At 41.7% G+C, this 22,599-nt stretch overlaps 1 protein-coding gene across 2 annotated transcripts in view; it reads left to right on the forward strand.

Annotated features, from left to right (window-relative positions):
• Window positions 1–22,599, forward strand: part of ADGRG6 (adhesion G protein-coupled receptor G6) — a 124,485-nt gene that overhangs the window by 10,636 nt on the left and 91,250 nt on the right. The window lies entirely within an intron of this gene.

Raw genomic sequence — 22,599 nt, forward strand, 5'->3', positions numbered from 1 at the left:
AAATTGCCTAAACTTGTGAAAATGGGGGCACAAGGCAAATGAGGCTACAGTAGGATATGTAAATTTTTTGAAATACATTTTCAATCCGCAGTTGATTGTCAGCCTAGTCTTGAGCTGCCCGGTGCCCAGGGCAGCAGCGGCGCCAAAATGGCTGCTGCTGCATCCTATAGATGCCGGGCAGCCGCTGGCAGCTCCCACCATCTCCTCAGGGGGCCATTCATCCTTTTCTTCTGGGTAAGGTAAAAAAAAACCAGTGCTACTTGACTCTGCTACTTGCCAATGGTGCTACTTGACTCTGCGCTGGCTATTTAGACGGCACAGAGTAAAGCAGCCCTGTGTCAGGCCAGGAGGCCCAATGCGGGGCTGTGGATCTGACGGAGCTGATATCTGCTGGTCCCACCCCCTCCCTCCCCTGCCATACCTTCTCCCTGCCCCCCTGCTCTGGAATGCCTTCCCTCACCCTGACTTACCTGTCTGCCACCCAGAGCTCTGGATGGCAGTTGTTGCACCTTTGCCTGGCACTGGCTCAGCGTGAGCCAGCAGTAAGCGTCGTGAGGTGCTTTACGGCACATTTGTGATGCTCAGTACTAGCGCTGGGCCGGCGGTGATTGTTCTGGATCAGGCCCTCAATTTATGAATGTGGAGCTTGTGGATAAAGTGGGCCCATTGTACTTTAAAAATCTCATAATAATGATATTGTCCTGCCTTACTTGCCATTGTAAAGATTACTGAGATGATATATGGTGGGTGCTTTGAACCCTTGAAATGCTGTATAAAAATTCTAATTAATTTTAGTGTTTATTTTAATAAAAAACAAATTCAGAATTGGTTTTTGAAAATCACTTCCAAACATGGAGGTAGTTAAAAGTTTATAGCTGCCATTCAGAGCAACAAGAGTGAACCTCTTGATAAAGTCTCCGCTCTTTGGTTTCTCATACCATTGACTTCATACTCTTACCAGAGATAGGATGCTGGTTTAGTTCCGTATAACCCTTACTTACTTCTATAGCAGATCTTCCTTGCTTTGAATAGGAGCCAATTATTAGAACTCTTGCAGCGTAATCCTGGCTGGCGCAATCCTGGCTGGCCTGCACTGTATCCAGTGCAAGTTTGGGGCTGGCTGTGGCTTAGCCCGAGGCAAGGGGAAGTAATTCCCTTTACCTCAGGTAGAACCTCAGCAGCCCCAAAGGGTCTACATGATTTGCACCACCCTAATTTAGATAATATTGTTACTTATGCATTATGAAATTTTTCTCATGGTATCACTGCAATCTAGATGGGTGTGTCTTGCATGGATCTTATGCATAAATTAGGACCCAATCCTATCCAACTTTTCAGTACTGTTGTAGCTACAATGCAGCCCTGAGAAAAGGGAACAGACCTACCCTTACCTGGAGGAGGCCTCCATGACTGCCCCCCACCACAGAATATAGCTTATACCACATGGACACGGCTGCACCAGTGCTGGAAACTTGGATAGGATTTGGTCCTTAGTGTGACATTTCCTTGGCTCCTTCATGCTCCTGTAGTCAAATCTGTCTTATGGTGCAATCCTGACCCATATTTGGGCCAGCGCAAGGGACTTTTGCATGTTTGTGCCTTCTCGAGAGGAAGCCAGGCCAGGGCTCCGAGAAGTGCCGGCCTACAGAGGCTGACAAAACCCTCCATGCCAGCTTCCTCTCGGATGCTTGAGTTGGCCCAGCTGGGCCGACGCAAGCACAAAAGGGAGGTGGGGAGAGGTGTTCCTGGGTGGGGGGAGGGCAGGCGATGGGCGGCCCTGGGGCGGGTGGGCAGGGAGTGGGAGGTGGGGTTGGGATCCGGCAGTTATGCCAGATCCCAACCTCCATACCCAGGGAGAACTGAGCGGCTTCAAGCCTCTCCGCTCTCCTCGGACTTGCGCCACTTCAAGAGGTGGCACAAGTCCAAGGAGACCCATAGGGGCCAGCAGCCCTTACCCAGAGGTAAGGGGAACTGTTTCCCCTTACCTTTGGCTGAGCTGCTTCTGGCCACTATCTTGCACTGGATACAGTGCAAGCCTCCTGGTTTGTCTGTTCCAGCGCAGGATAGGATTGCGCCCTTAGTTAAAGAGTGGTTTTAAAAAAACAAAAAACAGAAAACACTCCTGTTTGTTACAAGAAGAATACAAGACAAAAAGTTTATTTTCAACATTAATGTTTCAAGAATTATAGCATTTTTCAAGAGTATGTTCCTTTTTCAGGGCCTTCATGAAAGCATGTTTTCCTTTTTATCACCTACTTTCTGCTTTTTTCCACAATTTTGAAAACAAAACTTTTTTCATGCAGCTCCTAAAAGAGCTGTTTTTCTCTTGTTTCCATTTTGCAACAAGAAAGGAATATATATGTTTCTGTCATGGATATTGATTTGGATATGGATATTTTGAATTGTTGCGTGAAGGACCTTGCTATATGTTCAATTGAACTTGCATACCATGAAGTGCATGGGCAAATAAATGGAAGAGAGGTAAAGCTGCTTCCAAAGTACTATATATTTATAACAGTTATCCTTACCAGAATGTTCCTTTAAACTTGGTTTGTTTTTTCTCTTACTACAGTTTCCTTTCTTTGTTTCTCCATTCACAATTCAAAAATTACAAACTAAGTAATGAATCATTTTGTGCGGAGTGGTCACTCTTTAAAACCGTATCTGGGGAGGGATTGTGCTGAACAAAATGTGACTATTTTGAGGATGGTAGCCTATGTCATGTAGTGATGAAAGGACAATTAGATCAACTTTTTCCCACTTCCCAATTCAATTTGATGGGAAAACAGTCTTCAGCTGGACGAATATGTTCTTCAGAAACCCCTTATTCCTTCTGACTATCTTTTAATATGGGTGTTCTGTTTATTTTTTTGCACACAAAATGAATATGGGTGCTGCTATGCTATGCATTAAATTTTGCTGATTCCATCACTAAGGCCGCAATCCTAACCAACTTTCCAGCTCTGACATAAGGGCAATGCAACTCTGAGATAAGGGAACAAACATTGCCTTACCTTAAGGAGGCCTCCATGACTGCCCCCCCCAACTGCAGGATGCAGCACATACCCCACTGACACAGCTATGCCAGTGCTGGAAAGTTGGTTAGGATTGTGCCCTAACACTTCAAATGGTCATAGAATTATGGTTTATTCTTACCAGTAGTTCCTGACCACTTCAACAGCACATGTATAAAGGCTCCAGTCCTGTGCATATTTTGCTTGAATAGAAGTTACTAGCACTATACAAGTTGCTTGTATAGCATACAAGTTGCTTGCACTATAAATAGAAGGTGTGGCCATTTATTTAGCAGAACACACTTTATAAAGTGTTTAAAATAGTGTAGTAACTGTTGCCAGTTTGTTTTATGAACAACCACTGCTTACACCAAAATGGTAAAGAACTACTTTGTAAAATCACCTGCACAGGCCTGCCATAATGATAGGAAAGGTGAAGCCATCTGTTATTCCTTTAGACACCAACAACTGGGCCTTTTGGTCAACATTCTCCAAGGGCTTGGCTTTCCTTGCTAAGGATAGAATGCCATGAGAATTGTAACAGCACAGGTTGTGAATCATGCAGCTGCAGCTCAATAGTATTAATTAGATTGTTTCACAGAAAGTGGAACGCAACCCAACATGGAACAAATTCCGAACTAAATTACTGATGATGTCACCTGATTGACAGAGTACTGTAATTGATTCTTTCAGTGTGAGCTTCACAGAAAAGAGTTATTTTTTTAAAAAATGAACCAAAAGTTGACAGCATCACTCAAGAATACTGGCTGACTTTTTTTTAGAGCACCTGCTAAATGTGTGTTGTGTTAAATAAAGAGAAACATAGTCCACATATTTGTTCTGCAGAGTGGGTGATAAACATTTTGTACTGGAGATATAGTATATAGTTGATGTCTACATCACAAACATGTTTGGTTTCATCAAAAACAGAAAAACTGTCTTCTTACTAGAGAAGTTTAGAAATCTCATCAGATAAATAGACCCCACTTTCCATATCTTATTACAAACTAATGGCAACAGAATGTAATTATCTTGAACAGCTGACTCTCTTGACATGTAAAAATGTCAAGAAAAGATTGGGATGGAGCACAGATGATTAACATTGTGCTAAGATCAGGGATATTTATATTACTTATTAATTAATTAAAAAATGTAAATCCTGTGCTTTCCCACTCCCATTAGGGAGGTGCTCAAAGCAGCCTACTTTGCAAACTTAAAACACTAAAATCAATGCAGCCAAAAAACACACTCCAAAATGTAACAGTAATAATAAAAATGCATTATTTCACATATTGATTACTCTGTTTAAATCCAATAAAAAGCAGGTGCAGCAACTGTGTTTGCAGACTCTCAGAAGCATCTTGTCAGCTATTTTGTACAACAGGATGCTGGGCTAGATGGACCATCTGTCTGATCCATCAGAGCTGCTCTTATGCTGATTCTCCCATGAGAAATCTTAGCAGAAGGAGAGGTAGTTCTCATGGGTTTTCAGTTGGAACAGTTCAGTGGTTGCTAAATATTCCTACAGTGCAATTCTAGACATGTCCACTCAGTTCCACTGCGTTCAGGATGTTTTAGGATTTCAGCCTTAGCCTATATGCATTATGCAAGTTGCCCTTGAGAAAAATATACTTCACAGCTGCTTGAGATAGTGGTTAATTAAAGGCATTAGCTTTCAAACTATGAAGCTCTCTTTCCTTTTAAACTATTTAGGCCACAATCCTAACCAGGTCTACTTAGAAGTAAGTCCTAATGTGTTCAATGGGTCTTACTCCCAGGAAAGTGACGTTAGGATTGCAGTCTTAGTCTTTCACCTTGCTCAGTGGTTTTTAAGGAACTGGAGCTTCACAGTTTGAAGGCAATGCCTTGAATGTTCTAAATAAATAAATAGTCAGGGTTTAATTTGAGCCTGGGCCTGTCAAGGCTTACGTTTGGTCTAGAAACTGCTCTGAATGACAGAACACTTTTGGAAAAGGCAAATTAGCAATAGAGTTATTCTGACTACAGAATGTCCTGCTTTCCTGTCTGAGAAATCTGTATTGAGAAACCAAAACTTGCAGTTCAAAATGAAGATTCCAGGGAGGTTGTGCCTTGATTGTTCGTCCGCTGCTCACGGAGCCAAATGAAGGAAGTTTATAAGAAATAGTGAGTTATAAGGACATTTCATACCTCTCATCAAGTGTCAGACCTCTTGGACTGCAGTGGTTAGACTTCATGTTCATAACCCCAGCACAGTAAGTGCTCTGAAAAGCTGCATGGTTTTCAATCCTTATATAGAATGGAAACTGCAGAGGGTCTATAGGAGGATATAAATGGTGGAGTATTATCACAGCTTTTCAGTGTTCCTGTTTTTTCTGCCTGTGAACTCAGTACAAGATGAATCTTCAGGCTGGCTGCTGCAACCATTCTTGAACAGAGTTGGTTTTGTTCAAATACGTGCCCTGGTTGTTTAGTGTTCTTATTCCCCTAATTAGTGGTTCAGTGACAAGCTCATACTATCTGACTGAAGTCATCTTTTATCATCAAGTGATTATTAGGTGGAGAAAAAGAGCTCATGGCTTAAGTTATCACAGAGGAATTTGTGGCAAGTGACAGGACCCTTAGTGTTTGTCTTTTGTAAGCGTTCAGAGAACCGAGAGAGAGCCTTTCCAGATCGGGGAGAAAGCATTAGTCACTGCATGTATCTTTGTTCTGTTTTCTTGATGTTTTCAGAAATGTTTTATAAATGGTTTTTTACAAGAGTTTTGGTTGCAAAGATTTCCTGGTTACCATCCGAAATGCTGTACTTCCAGTCTATCTTTCCTTGTCAGTGTTTGGGTTGTTCATAGTTGACTATCTGAATATCTAAGCAGTACATATCAAAGCCAAATATGCATTAACCTTGTGTACATTTTTAATGAGTGTGAGGCATTTGGTCTGTGTTGAAGTGTTTTAAACTGCATTCAGCCCAGTTTAGGAAGTCTAAAGAAAAGGTATCATTAAACAGCCTAACAGTTGCCTGGTTGTTGTATATGGGACACTAGTGTACCTGTTCTGTAAGATGAACGTATTGATGTATTTTCTAGTACACTGGAAAATATATTAACAGTACCCAGTGATCATAGTGACACATAGGCATTTCAGCTTCATTTTTTTCCTTAGCTGTACACTTTTTGATAGTGACAAAAAACCAACTATGGTTGTAAATAATGTTCAAGGACTCCTTTCGAGGAGTAAAAAGTCTTCACCCATTACGTAGTGATAGGCTAGTGCCAAGCAACTAACAGCCACATGTAAACAATGTAGCCAGATGGATTTTCTGATGTGTTTGTTTGTATACAGTGCTGGGTGCATGCTAGGAGAACATGACCTAGGCCAGTGTGATGGCATTTTAAATTGGGCTGATGGTATGAGATCTAACCAAGCCACATCCTAGAAGCTTCCAGATTTGGAGTAGGCAAGTTGTTAATGACATAAAGGAAGGGCCTTCAACCTCAACCTTTCCTCACCAACTCAATGGCCAAACAAGAGTTGTATTGTATTGGCAACCTTCAGTCTCGAAAGACTGTGGTATCGCGCTCTGAAAGGTGGTTCTGGAACAGCGTCTAGTGTGGCTGAAAAGGCCAATCCGGGAGTGACAATCCCTTCCACACAGGGAGCAAGTGCAGTCCGTCCCTGGTCTGTCTCCCTGGCTATGGGCCTTCCTTCTTTGCCTCTTTGCCTCAGACTGCTGGCAAAGTGTCTCTTCAAACTGGGAAAGGCCATGCTGCACAGCCTGCCTCCAAGCAGGCCGCTCAGAGGCCAGGGTTTCCCACCTGTTGAGGTCCACTCCTAAGGCCTTCAGATCCCTCTTGCAGATGTCCTTGTATCGCAGCTGTGGTCTACCTGTAGGACGTTTTCCTTAACTCCCAGGAAAGTGTGTATAGGAATGCAGCCTCAGAGATCTACAATCGTGGTTCTAACCAGTCTTCAAATTCAGTCTAACCAGTCTTCAAAGCTGACAAAATAACAAAACCAAGGAACAGAAATCCAGATGCTTGTTAAAAAACAAACTGGATAAGGATATGAAAATAAATCCAGTACTTCTCCATCTAAAACACTATTTGGATAATTTCAGTGACTCACCCTGTATTCAGTTATACACAGTTTACTTCTTTTATCTATCACTTCTCTCATGAAAATTGTATTATTTAATCTTTACTCCAAATGCTCTTACTTCTCTGTCATCTGACATAAAGTCCAGTTAAAGTAACGTATGGTCTTAAGGTTGATTCAGTTCCCTTAATTTCATCCTTCAGTGATCTTAAATCCAACTGCTTTAACATTAAATGGGTTGCAGAAGTGGCTGCCCAGTGTGACTTTCTGAGAAGATCAGCTTGAAAGATAAGAGGCAGCAATGTGGAATGGTAAATGCCATGCATGAAGGGGAAGTCTTTTTCCAGACACTGGGATCTAGCCTGTGGCGCAGGGTTTGGTGCCTGCTGCTCTGTTCTGACAAAGCCAAAGAGTAGGATTTCACTGTGAGCCAACTTCCTTTCATAAGCTATCACTTTGGCACCCATTGAACTCTCCCCCTCCTCTTTTCATGCCATTCCACTAAGTTTCGCCATTGGCTATGGCATTTGAACGCTGCACACACAGATTTCCGTTAAACATCCATGCGGTAATATCAAGGTAGCCAAAATGAGGTCCTGAAGATATTTCACCTGAAAGTATCTTTGGATATCTGGGTATAAACCTCAGAGTGGCATGAATCCAGTTCCAGGACCAAGTTCATTCTCTCTCCAGATTACTGGATATTACTTAAGCACCAGGGAACAGGAATTAGGAGACAATGCAGAGTTTCTAATATGTTTTCCAACGAAGAAAGTTTTGTTCCTGATTTTTGGATCTTTGGGACAATCCACATCCTTTTGAGATTGTGGGAGTTTATTTTTGTCACTCTTTCCTTCATTTCATACTAGCAAGGAATAGAAATGAAAGCTCAAGTTCATATAAGTTGTGATGGTGGCAATTCTGTATACACAAGTGAAAGAGTTGCTAATACTACAGTGCACTAAGTCCAATAACATACCTGCCAGTTCTGTTTTGGAATCTGTATGGAAGTCAGAGTGCACATACCTTGACAGCACACTACTTTCACGTAGTAGTGGCTTTTGACAGTGCACTACTATTGCACATGTGCAGAAGCAATGCAAAGGACATACTGTACCTGACATAAGTGCCAGCGTAGATGTCCGTAACTCGGGGACCCAGTGTATTAAGATGGCAGATATGATTTCTGTAGAAATGTAGATGCTTCAAGAAAATCAGATGTTGAGTATGCTGTATTTTCCTTTTGTAAAACCCTGTATTCCTGAAAGATAGTGAGCAGCACTGAATAATGTTTGTTGATCAGCTCTCAGAATTGCAAAGACTGAACATAGTGCTGGAATTTTACCTATTTTCAGAGCTGCTTGGATCTTTCCTGCTTCATGACCAACAGCACTAAACAGCTTTTGAAAAAAAAATGCTTTCTAAATCCAGTTAGAGACAATTTCTAATTTATCTTGAAATCAGATGATATTACTAGATAAAAAGAAACAAAAACTCTCTTCCAATTCCTTGGAGGGTCTAGCTGGGCCGCTATAGGGTTGCTATTCAGTTTTCATCATGTGAGGGGCTTAAAAAAAGATGTGAAAGGAAGAGCTTATGTACATTTGATCAATGTGTTGCCACTTCTGGTTTTTCTGTAGAGCTTATTGTGAACTTGAAAGAATGGATTTTGAAGTCTGCTTTTCATCCATGTCATCACTAAGTCATATGATGACAATGAAGTGGCACTTAAGCAATGATTTCACTCTCCTTCTGCAAGAGACCTGAAAGATCAAGTCCCACTGGGACCATTGTATCAAATGTTCTCATTCAGTTTTGCGAAGCCTAAGTAAAAGACATCCTAAATAACGGTAATATTGTACAGATTTTCTGCTGTGTTCTGCATCTTCCAGTGGTTTCAGTGAGACTTGAAGTGGGTTTAGAAATTCCATTGTCAGACCAACAATAATAATGCACATTTGTTTTCACATTTGTACAGTGTCCTTATCTTTATTTGAATCTGTTGATGTGCAAATTAAGTTTCTAAATCCTGTAATCTTTCCTTCAATGTAAGCTTTAAAGCATTCTGCTGGCCCCATTCAGAAATTCCCAGAGCCAATAAAGCGGTAAATTGAGTCTGGTTAACCATCCATGTTGCTACCTATCCATCCATTTATAATCTGGATGTTTTTAATTCAAACTCAAAAGGAAAAAATGTTTTCTTGGCCATCAGTTATCTTTGTTCACATTGTGGTGACAGTTTTATTGTGGCTTTACAATCAATTAGCTGTGATGTGTTGGCGCCTAATGATATTAGTCCTGCCATCTGGGCCAAATTCTAATCTCTGATACTTAGTGTGGAACGTTCCTTATCTTAAATAATCAGCTACTGCTTTTGTTCATTCAAGATACATAAAATGCTTCATGGACAACTAGAACTCAGTGGGAAGCAAAACACATTACCATAGGAAATAAAAGTCTTAATCATTCAGCAATTTAACTTCGTTTTGGGCATGTTCATTATCTCAATTTAAATGAATTTGCTTCAAGGGATTTTTTTTGTCCCATAAAAATCATGCAGTTGTGAATATTTATCCTCTTTTGTAGCACATTAACAGTTGCCCTTTCCTCTATTTTTACAGACATAATCACAATAAATTATTGCTATAAATTTCCCCCTACAATTTTCACTCACTAAGACAAGAGCAGCCCAATCTTATGTAAGGTTTAAGGCTTACAGTGGCAGATCTCCTGATTTGCCACTGTAAGTCCTCTTATGGTGTCATAAATGGCACAATGCTATCGTACACTGTTGGATCACCAGTGTAAGAGGCTGGAAGGCTCTTGAATGATTCCACAGCTCCCGGATGTCACATCAGTGCAGGTAAGGTGATGTTGGAGGCAGGACCTCTGAGAGGAATTTTATCAGGGGTACAAAGTTTTTTTGGGGTCCTTTCCTGAAAGGGGAGGGACAAAAACAGAGCAAGAGGAGAGTGGCTATGGGGGTGGAGAGGGGGCAAAACAGGGCAGTGGAGGGTAGTGACAGCCAGAAACGTTTTTGGAGCCTAGGTGTACTGAGTTTACTCGCCCTCATGGTGTTGGCTGCTAGATACAATAATATAGAAAGCCAAATACATTTTTACATTTCTCTCTAAAATCTTTTAAATATAGAAAATCATTGCAGGAAAGTAGCATAATCATATTTAGGCTCACACTAGAATGGAAAGTATCCTGAGGTGCACCAAAACTTCTATAGCAGCTGTAGTTCCACAGCTGTGTCCCTGAGCTCCTATACACTTCTTCGTGGTTAGCAGATCCACAAGCCATAGTGCTACGGTAGCAGGCCAGTTTCCTCCCAGATTTAACTCTGAGTTAAGGACTGTCATGTATGCATTCCTTGGCCCTGTGCATATGGCTTGCAGCAGCGTAACACCCTCATCATTCAGCTTGGGCAGCAAGTTTGGGTTAGATTGAAAAATGTAAGATTTCAGGAAATTTCTGTGTGCCCCCCTTTAGATGCTGGGCTCCCTCCTTTGACCCTAGGCCCAAATACAAATTATTCCATTTAACCCCCTCATGGGCCCTGATTGGGGGAGGTTTAGGTGGGGAGCGGGCCAAGCAGGGAGTGGTTTGGGGTTAGAGGGGTGGTTCATGGTCGGTGCAGTGCACATGAGGATCTGATTCCCAATTTACTAGCCTGATGTGCCCCCTGCCTCTCTTTGGACTCACATCAGGAAAATAGCTGACCTAGGTCTGAGTTGTCCCACTGAGGCAGCATGCACAGAGGTAAGGAAATATATTTACTTATCTGTCCCAGGCAAACTGGTTCCCCCCCCCCCCAATACAGTGTGCTCTTTGGCAGCATAGATGCATTGCATAATATAGTGGGGGATAGGATTGGGGCCAAGTGTTAAATTTTTTAAAGCCTACTACTGTTATTTTTTTTTAATTATCTTTCTACGTGTCATTAAGATATTTCATAACTGCAATATTGGAAATGGAGTGACGTTTGGATAGTTTTATCCTTGTTCTTTGTTTTGTTTTATTATTATTAGGATATAGCGATAGGAAGATTGTGAACTCCATAGAGAGCTTTTACTGATTGTCAGTGGCAGACTGCCTAGAGTTTATGGAGTAATATTTGTGTGTTTTAATAAGCCTAAATATAAACAAATCAATTATATCTAGAATAGGATACTTTTGATGTGAAAGATTCAGCTAGATGAAAGAGCCCAGTTACAAAGCTAGGATGCAGTGCCAAACGTTTCTGCTTCCTTATCACCTTTGGTTCCAACATCTTCAAAAAGGGTTATAATCTCAAACATTTGATATTTGTGAAAAGGATTTACTTTAGACCTTACTTATGAAGCAATTATCACATTACAGAACAAACAAACAACAATTCTGTGGTTTGCACGGTACTCAGGTATTCATTCATTGTGAATACAATAATCAGTTCAGTGTAAGAAGATGACTATAAAGGCCCATCTATATTTTTATTACATTCACTGCATGGAAGGCATTGGAAGCACTACCGTGCTTTGTTACTCTGGGTTTGGAAACCAAAACATCTGGAGGCATTGCTTATCACATGAACATGGAGTTCAGGGTGACAGAAGTAGTCCAGAAGATGCAATCTTATTTTCCATCACATGTAGAGAGCAGATTGGGGAAGGTATTATCTGACCTGGGCCTCTGAGTCAGCTGAAACTGAATCCACTGGAAAGTGCAGGTATCGTCCACCTGCCTTGTGTCCGTCCCCCCGTCCCCTCCCGTATCCACAGATTCAGTTCTTTGTGGGTCCAGGGAGCACCTGCATCCACTGTGCACACATTAACATTGTTTAGATCCTTACCACTGTGAAAATGCCTTTGCTTTTACAGGTCACTGTAAGCATACAAGCTTATCGCGACTTGGAGGCAGGCTGCAGGAAGCCTAAATTCTTGAAACTAGATTGAATGATAACAGGAAGTAAACTAAATGGGTTTCTTCAAATTTGATACAGGCATTTTGCTGCCGGAGAACCAAGGGGAGTAAGAGAGTAGGAAGAGGAGAGGATACCCCAGTGCTACCGGAGTCCACCCCTCCCTCCCGCCTCCTGTCCACCCCACTCCACCCAGGCACTACACCTGTTCCTTTCCCTCCCCACCCCATTTCTCCCACTGTCTGCCCCCCATGCTGGCTTACCTGCACTCCCACAGGTAGTTGTTAGTGGTGGCAGGACTCCTGTGCCTAAATGGCTGCCATAAGGTCATTTACAGCAGCAGAACCTGTGTTCTGCTGTGATAAATATTAGTTTGGTTTTGGCTGTAAGTTTCTTAACCTGATTACTTTTGGGGTAATGTCTGTTCACAAAAAGTGTGTTATTGCTCTGTTAAAGACTCCAGTGAAGTGTTGCTCCTGAGCTTTCTTGGAAAGCTAAAAGCCTGGTATGCATATGTATTAGTTACCAGTAATGCAGATAGTAACTTTTTAAGTTTTAGGATAGCATGGGGGGAGAACTAAGTAAGGGCCCAATCCTACCCAACTTTCCAGCACTAGTGCAGTGGCAATGCAGCCCCAAGGTAAGGGAACAAATGTTCCCATACCTTGAGGAGGACTCTGTGACTGCCTCCCCACCACAGGATGCAATGCATGCCCCTCTGGCACAGCTACACTGGCACTGGAAAATTGGATAGGATTTGTCCCTAAGGTACCCAAAACATTTCGTTCTCAACAAAATAAAAAGTGTTTTGTTTCCTCAAACACTATTGAAAATTAATATAGGAGCTATTTAAACTGCTAGAAACTGCAATGATCCGCAATGATATTAAACAAATAAACAAACAGGGAAATCCATATCATTTTCTTAAGCATACTTACTTTTCGGTTCCTTAAATCTGTGGCATTTACTTCCTCTTTTTAAAGCTCATCTGGGTTTTGGATAAAATATCTGAACCACATATTTGCTGCACAATGGCTTGTTAAATTTATCCGATGTTTTGATATTATATTAATTATTATTAACAGTATTTATATACCGCTTTTCAACAAAAAAGTTCACAAAGCGGTTTACAGAGAAAAATAACTAATGGCTGTAATGGCCCCCTGTCCCAAAAGGGCTCACAGTCTATAATGATGCAAAAGAACACCAGCAGACAGCCACTAGAAAAGACACTGCTGGGGTGAGGCGGGCCAGTTACTCTCCCCCTGCTAAAAAGAGGAGCACCCACTTGAAGAAAGTGCCTCTACCCTGTTAGCAGGGGTTAGCAGGATATGACTGACTGATTGATTTTGCTCTGGGTATGAGGCTGTAAAATTGTGAATGTGGAAATGCCCTCACTATGGTTTTCCACACTTGACTGATACCCTTTGTTGCCATCTTGAGACATTTTTTGAAGATAAAAAACTGTAGAAAAACTCAGTGCTATACTGAGTCCAAGTGCCATTAATTTGGTCATTTAGCCCAGTTGATAAAGTAGGGCAATGAAAAGATTTACATTTACAAGATACTTGTGAGAAAAATATATTATACAAGAATGGAGATATCTGTTTTGTGTTACTTTGCCGGAGTGATTCAAACAAAGTGAACGACTTTATGTTATGTGGCGCTCTGATGTTCTGGGGGGAAAAAACCCCAAAGGAGCATTAGTGTGAAATGGATAAATCTTTATTATTAAGGATGTGTAGCAATCCTAGAGCTAAATAGTAAAACCATATGAAACATTGGTGGAATCTGGGGTGATTTTGGCATACAAATAAATTTTCCTTGTGTCTTGTGTCTGGATATTTGTTTCTAGACATATTTCTATCTAGAAATCTAGATTATTTCACCCTTGATTTAATAGTGTACTTGATAATTAACAACATGCCTTCTGAGGCCTCTGGAAGGTTGAAAATGGCAAAACATTTATCTGCTGTATTTCACAAGGACACACTGTTTGAATGATTTAAAATGCTGTATGTTGTAACACATCATTGTATGACATGTATGTTGTATGACATCTTTGTAATGCTGGAATAATTTCCATGAAAATATAGACTATCCATAAGTTGTCATGTCTCAGCACCTGTAAGACTTTCATTGCTCATTTTGAATGCTTAATAAGGGAAATTAACCTCTGATTTTGGTGATGATTCTCAGAGTGGACACAGACAGATCCAGGTTTCCTGTGTTGAAGAGCAGATTGGAAATTACATCATGGGTTCACTTTTTTGCTTGAAAAAAGCAAATTGCTTATTGTTGGTAAGCTCATTGAAATCTATATGTTATTTATGGGATGGAAAGATTGTGCAAAGTATTTCCTTGCTCCTCACTGCTCCTGAGCGGCTGCTGGAGAAAGGAGAAGTCATTCAAAATTAGGGAGAAGCACCTTTTGTATTCACGGAAGGGAGCTTGTGCAGGTGTCTGACCCAATTTTGTCTGATTTTCTTTCCTGCGCACCCTTGCCCCGGTTCCTGTGGTGCTATCAAAAGTGATTTTCAGGGGACTGAAATGAAAAGGGGACATGGAAGCTTCCTTATGTGAGCCTCCTTCCATTCATCAAAGTCAGGATTCAAGTCAATGTGTTTTGTTTCATAATTATTCTACAGAACTCATTCAGTGTTGCAACTGATGATATGAACTCACTAGGTAGTATTTGATGTAGAATATTTTCAGCCCAATCCTAATGGGCTGCCCCACTGGTGCAGCTTGTGTTCTGACAGTGCCACTTTCTACAAAGCCGCCATAAATTGCATTCTGGCGGTGCGTGCTGCTCGAGCACCAGTGAGAAGGCTGGAGCCTTCCTGCCTGAAGTAGTGGATCAACAGAGGCATACAGGAGCAAGTAAGCCCACACAGGGGTGGAATGGGGCAGCGGGAGAGTGGGTTGGTTGAATGTGGGAGGGGTGGGCAGAACAAGACAGAGTGGGGACAGGAAGGAGGATGGATCATGTCCAGGAAGAGGGGTGAGACCAGTGGCAGCAGTGCATGCTGAATCTTGACTCCCTTCCTGGACCTGATCTGCCTTCTCGGGTCAATGAAAACATTCCAGCGATGGAGTTGGCACAGTTCCATGTTGTCCTGTAGCAGTTTCTGAGATTTACCTCACAGCAAGGGTACAAATATCCCCTTAACTGAGTGATTTTCAATCTTTTTCATCTCACAGCACACTGGCAAAGCACTAAAATGGTCAAGGCACACCATCTGTTTTTTGACAATTGACAAGGCACACCATCAGTTTTTTGACCATTGACAAGGCACACTGTGTTGTTACATCCCCCAATGGCCCTGCTAATAAATGACCCTCTCCCAAATTCCCATGGCACACCTGGGGACCATTCACGACACACCAGTGTGCCACGGCACAGTGGTTAAAAATGGCTGTCTTAACCCCAGGAGACCTCCAGTAGCCAAAACTCCTCTACGGGATGCAGCGGAAGCTGGGCTGATGCAGCTGCATTGCCGCGCTGGGAGTTGAATAGAAGTGGGCCATTTGTTTGATTATGTCTTGTTATGGTACAGTTGACCACGGCTGAATTACATTTTTTTTTAATCATGACAACGACAAAAGACAGTTTAACTTCAGAGCGCTACAATTAACATTTAAAGCAAATTAAGCATAACAATTTGTATTGTGATAGCTTATATATTTTTAAGGGTGCAATTCTAAGCACACTTACCTAGGAGTAAGCTTCACAAGATACAGTGTAACTTACTTCCAAGTAAATGCATATAGCTTGTACAGTAAATGATATTCATTGTAAGTTGGTATAGTTTTACCAATGAAACATACTAGCAAATTTGATTATATAAAATGAAACAGTAGTAAATTCTGACTCAGTACATTGTGTTAAACTCAAGATAAGGTTCATAAAGCTAAATTATAGTTTTAAGACAAATTGTTCAGTTGATTTATGTGAAAAAGATCTTTAAAATTTCTCAAGTCATTTCCTGTTGCATTGCTAGGATCTAAGTACACTTGTCATTCTACTTCATAAATCTTTTCAATCCTCTTTAAAGCATGTCTCCAGAGATAACAAAATGCCCTTTTCCTGTCTGTAGTACTTTTAAATACATAATCGGGAAAGAGATTTCCTTTTGGCTAATATGCTGGTGTGGTTTCAGAAATTGTAATGCAAGTCATTGTACAGATACGCAATAGGAGAGGGTAACAAAAGTGCAGCAGGAGTTCAGACATTAAAACAAGTTCATTTACAACAGTATGCTGCTTGTTTCTACACCTTATGTAACTTTATTGTTTGGTATATTTGGGAACAGGAAGTTTCATTTAAAAAAAAAAAGCAATGCTTATACCTCCTGTAAATCCACATTTTTATTTTCAGTCTAAAATGGTGTGTGCGCTCAGGAAAACTATTGCAATGTTTCCTACTTCTTAAGCCTTTTCAGTTTCCAACAGAGTCATTTCACATATGATAATAATGAATGTGGTGACTGATGTGGAAATGGAACTATCTTTCCTGGAATACTTCTTGATGTGTGTGTGGGGGGGGGGGGAGAGGGGAAAAAAACAAAACAAAAAACCCTGAATGTCAAAACAAAGCTAAGAAAGACAGTTTTATGTTGATGGCTCCATTCCAGAAAAGTCACTGACAATGTTAATTCCTGTACACAAAAGGAAATTTAGGATACATCCTAGCACACTGATAGGGAAAATGAGAAGTAGCTACATTATTTCATATTTTTGTGTTTTTTAAAAATTATTTTGAACTTTTGAAGCTGAAGATTTGACAGTGCTGGAGATACAAAATGATAGAACCAGCAAGCAGTGATGTAGCTGGCACCTGGAACTGTGACTCATGACGTTACCCCTGGAAGTTCCTGACTTAGAAGTAATTGCAGTTATGTGATGATGTCACCACCAATTACTTCCAGGTTTTGGTGTGTACAGTGCACAACTGTGCTGCTCTGAGTGGCTGACAGCTTTTTTCACCTTTTTCACCTTTTCCCCTCTGGAAAATAAAAGATAAAAAGCAGTCAGCCGCTCAGAGTGGCTCGCAAACACTCTTGAATTCCTGCGAGGGGGGTGCAGGAGAAGGTACTGCAATGGCAAAGAGACCTCCTCACTGTTGCAGTACCTTCTCTGCATCTCCTTTGTGACCCCTCACCCCATCACAGGCCTGCAGCCAGCACCCCTCAAGGCATGGTACCCGGGGCCCTGTACCTCCCTGTACCTCCCCAGCCCCGCCTTAGCTACGCCACTGTGGGCAAGTGAAGAAGTAGATTGGCATTCTTCTTTCCTCCCCATCTCCGTTAGTATAATAGTCTGACACTACTGATCAGAAGGTGAAAGCAAGGAGATAGCTCTGAGAACTAAAAACCTGAAACATCTAGGATGGGGGTTGGACCTGGAAACTAGGCTAGAGCGCCAATTCTCACACTGCCCAGGCCAAATCAGGATGTATGTTGCCTCTATTGACAGCTTGGAGCAAAATCAAATAATGTTTAATCTTACTGTGTGGTATATTAGGCTGTGGAATAATCTGTCAGAGAGAACTCTAGTCTCCCCTTTTGGTCAAACACTTCAGAACAGGGTTGGAAAAAAAAACACATTCAGTTCTGCTAGGGAAAATCCTACAATGGGATAGATGAGGTGATTTTAATAGCTTTCTTCCATCTTTTAAAATTCTTCCATTTTCAGAACTATGTATAAATATCTCAGACTACATCCAAAACTCACTAAAGCCAGTGAAGAGATTCCAACTTCTGTGAATTTTGGAGCATATCAGAAATCAGATATCCAAAATAATAATGAAAAAGTAAAGTCAAAATTAAGTATATGTAGCATAAGTCCGTATATAGAGATAACTGAAAAAGTGGTTTTCAGAAGTAAGCCCATTATGTTCAGAAAGACTGAGAGCCCAATCCTGGACTTGGCACGCTGGCTCATTGCACATTTGCGGGTCATGCCACCGGGTGAGTGCTGGTGATAACCCAGCACTAGTTGGCGCCAGGCTACCGTCAGGCGGGCTTCCAACCTCCACCACTTGGCGGTCACACAGACCGCCAGGCAGTGGAGAGGTAAGCAGGGACGTGAGGGAGGCGGGGAGGAGGTGTTCCGGGAACACGGGTGGAGGGTGGGGAGGAGGCATGTCGGAGAGGCAGGGAGAAGGCGGGGTAGAAGCACTCTGGGGGGAGGGAGCGGGGAGGGAGGCAGGACCAGTGGAGTTTTGCTCCACCGGATCCAAAGCAGGATCCATGCAGGGATTGCCGCCTTACACGGAGGCTCTTTTTTCACTGCCCACCTTTGGTGGCCTCAGAAGGTGGTGCAAATTCAAGCAGAATGGAGCAGCTAGAGGCTGCTGCACACCGCCTGGGAACAGGGGTCAGGATCCAGCAGAACCACCAAGTCCTGGCCCTGCCTCCCACTCCCTGCTCACCTGCCCCGTAACGCCCACCTCCCATCTCCTCCCTGCCCTCCCCACGCTCTCCCAGACCCCTGCATCGACTGAGCTCTGCCAGTGCAACTCACCTGTCCTACGGGGCCTGCAGTGGTACTGGGAGGCCAGCGTAACCCCATGCACTGGCCTAACTCCCTTCTGAGTGGCGCAAAGGTGCATTACAACACTCTTGGGCCAGTGCACAGGACTTGTGCCAGCCCAAGTGGCTGTTAGGATTGCACCCTCAATTGTTTATATTTTTTATATTATATTTTATAATGTTTATTCAGTTTTGTAAGTTCTTTGAATGCCCACCAAAGAGATAAATTTGTAAATAAAATAAATAAAAGAATACATTAGGCATAAAAATGGAAGGCCAAAGCCAAAAGAGGAATTTGAGTAGGACTATTCAAATTACTATTCAAATTTGTCTTTTGGCTTTGGCCTTCCATTTTTATGCCTCATTATCCGAATTGCATGTGAATTCATTGATTTTTAAGAACTGGTTTTGAATAAAATGTTTTTGAATAATTTTTGAATAATGTTTTTGAGTATATTGTTTTTGAATAAAAACAATGAGACTGAGTTGTGAGAGGGAGTTATGGGAAAAGGTAATATAAACCTAATTTAAGGATTTAGTTAGAGGAGTTGTGAGAAAAGGACAGGTTTTTGCAGAACAGTTAAGGAAGAATCTGTAATTGAATGAACCTGCAGCAAAAAGGAGAGGGAGAAATAAGGGTGTGGCTGTGAGCCAATATCGACCCCAGCTTCTGTTCAGTTGCTGGCTAGCAAACTATTACAATGTCCTTCAGTCTGCTGAATTAGTTTTTTTATAAAAATGCAACTAGGGTCAGCTCTAGTAAGTCATTTTTGTTATTTGTATAAGCTTCTTGCAGGACTGCCAACAAAAATATTCTTAAGTTACATTGGGTGTAACACAGGATTTTCACACTACCCCTTCCTCTGGGGGAAATCGACAACTTTGGTTCTAGTGTGACCTCTTCACAAACTGTGGATTGAGCCAGTCAATGTGTTTCGCTTCTACTTGAATTTTTACTGGCACCAAACCAGGGGAAACAAGTACCAAGGGGAAGCAGGCAGGGCAGGGCCCCAACTCTGGCTCAGAGAATATTTTCTTCTTTTTATATCTGGTTCCTTTTGACTTTTAGTGTTTCATCGGTATTTATTAAAGGTGTGACTGCTTAAATCACTAACTATGAGGAGGGGGAACAGGCTGATCCATGCTATAATCTTGGAAAACATTTGGAAAAAGCCAGTCCCAAACATTTCTTGTTAAAAAAGACCAAAAAAAAATCCTCTTTTTTTTTTGCTACTGTGGGAGTTCTGGATGAACACCATGTTTCCAAAGCCCCCAAAAGCAGGAATAGGATCTATGACAGAGGGATAAAAGGGTAGAGTGCTGAGTGGAGCAGGGAGCCACAGGGGAGAATATAGTCCCAAGATGGTGAGGGGCAATTGGTCCCTCCCTATATCCTGAGAGAGGGCTTCTCAGGAATAGCAGCCTAGCCATGAGTATGATCTTACTCAAAAGCAGGGCAGGAAGCAGAAGATGGAAATATCTAGAGCAGATGTTTTCCAGAAGCTCTCAGTAAAAAATTTTCCACTTGAATTTGGGTTTGGGAGTGAAAAGTTTACCTTTTTAATTGGAATCCCCTTTTCTACTGGCTCTTGGGGTGGTTTACCAGTGGCGGTAGCAGTGGCAGTTCTCCTGGAGGATTCTTTTTTCTGCTTTCACACACTCACTTCTAATAACTAAAGTGTATCTTGTTTTCTCAATCCATAAATTGGGAAGTAGAAAGGTATTTCTGGCTTGGTCTGTATGTCTTCACTATGCATGAGATGTGTGGCAAGCAGTTTATAGTTTTCATGTGGTTCTATGTGCCTGTATTATCGTTCTCATGTGTATCATAAATAAGCTCAGTAAAAGTCATTTATTCATATGAGTTCTGTCTCTAATGTACAGGTGTGTGCCCCTTAACGATCTACCGGCTTACACCAGGATTGCATATGTGACAACCACGTGTAGTCAAGTCCGAGCACTGCCTCTGCAAGGCTCTGACTGAGGGAAATTGTGCCTCTTGCACGATGTCCGGCTTCCTACATGAAACTGGAAGTAGCGCAGGAGGTGTGATTTCCCTCAGTCTGAGCCTCGCAGAGGCAGCTCTCAAATATGTGCTACCTCTGGGAGGCTCACAGCCCAATCCTATGCATGTCTACTCAGAAGTAAGTCCCATTAGAGTCAATGGGGCTTACTCCCAGGAAAGTGTGGATAGGATTGGGCAGTCAGACAACCCTCCGGAGGGAGCAGAGCGGAGCATTCCCTTCCCTGTGGAGGGTTCAGATTGTGTTGAGTATTGCTTGACGAAGGGATCGCGGTCCCACTTCCTGTCAACTGGCGCGCAACTGTATTCATTTATGGAAATGTATTCAAATTTGAAATGTAAATTGATTCTTTTTTACCCTGGCCCCCGACACAGTGCCAGAGAGATTATGTGGCCCTCCAGCCAAAATGTTTGCCCACCCCGCTCTAGGCCAACAATTTTCAACCCCTGTGTTGTGCCATATTGGTATGCTGCAAATGGTCTGCTGGAACTTGGGAGAAGGAACTTGGGAGAAGGGTCATTTATTAATAGGGCTATTGGGGGCACTGCCTGCATAGGCAGTGTGGTGTGCCTTGTCGTTTGTCAAAAAACTGATGGCGTGCTGTGACAATTTTTGTGCCTTGTCAGTGTGCCATGAGATTACAAAGGTTGAAGATTTCTGCTCTAGACAATACAAAGTAAAAAGACATTACCGATATGAAATAATATGCATGCATCAATATGACTATACATATATAAATTATGTATTGTTCTTAGTACTTTAAGAGCACACTGAAATCCTGTTGACATAATTCACAATGGTGTTGCAATAACAAAAAATGGCACAAAAAAGGAAACAGAAACCAAGAAAATAGCAAACAACTGAACTATCAATCCATCCCTCATCATATTTAACTCCTGCATTGAGAGCTTCCAAAGTAGTAAACATATATTTGTTTATAATATGCATATAATATATGCATAGGAAATATGTACTTTTCAAGTCACTTTGCTTTTAAATGAGTTTGTGTCATAATTTTTCATTTGACTGTTAATGTTTCTCAGAGTTGAGTAAACAATACACACATAGTTTATATTTAGTTTCTCTTTCTGAAAAACAACCACCACTACAATTGTAGAGGTGGGTCTTTTTTCTTTTTCAAACTACCAGTAACATGTTTGGGTTTTGTCTCATATAGTTCAGTCTTTTATAAATTAATTCACGCTCACATACACATTCACATACCGATAAGTACTAGGATACAAATGAACTGGGAAACTTAAGCCCTCTGTCTCAGAAGATATATCCTTTAGCATAATTCCTAACCAACTTTCCAGCACTGGCATAGCTGTGCCAGTGGGCATGTGCGGCATCCTGCAGTTGGGGGACAGTCATGGAGGCCTCCTCAAGGTAGGGTAATGTGTGTTCCCTTACCTCGCAGTTGCGTTGCCCTTATGTCAGTGCTGGAAAGTTGGTTAGGATTGCGGCCTATATCTTAGATGTCCATGTCATGGTTAAATTTACATAATGTTTGTAACCAGTGCACTCTGTATGTTTTCGGAGGCATATCTTTAGCACTGCATTATGTATTCTGGGTAAGCACATGGAAATAGGTTCAATGGTGATTGGAGATATTGTTATTCTTATTATTATTAACAGTATTTATATATCGCTTTTCAACGAAAAGTTCACAAAACAGTTCACAGAGAAAACCAAACAATCGATGGCTCCCTGTCCCAAAAGGGCTTACAATCTAAAAAGATGCAAAAGAGCACCAGCAGACAGCCACTAGAAAAGACACTGCTGGGGTGAGGTATCTAGTTCACATTTGCGTTTGGCAGAGTATTCATTGATTGGGCAAAATGGTCAACTGGAATTTTATTTTACTAACCTTGAAAATGTTATCAGTAACTCTAACAGCAAAAGCTCCCTTAGACATAAGGAACTTGTACAGATGGAGCCTGTACAACTGCGGGGGATTCATTCTCAGACCCCCCCTACAGAAAATAGCAGATAATGAAATCTGCAATCATTGGCCCCTTAAGCCCTCCAAAGGGGACCAAAGCTGT

Source organism: Tiliqua scincoides, chromosome 1 (genome assembly GCF_035046505.1).
Source record: "Tiliqua scincoides isolate rTilSci1 chromosome 1, rTilSci1.hap2, whole genome shotgun sequence".
Lineage (NCBI taxonomy): Eukaryota > Metazoa > Chordata > Lepidosauria > Squamata > Scincidae > Tiliqua > Tiliqua scincoides.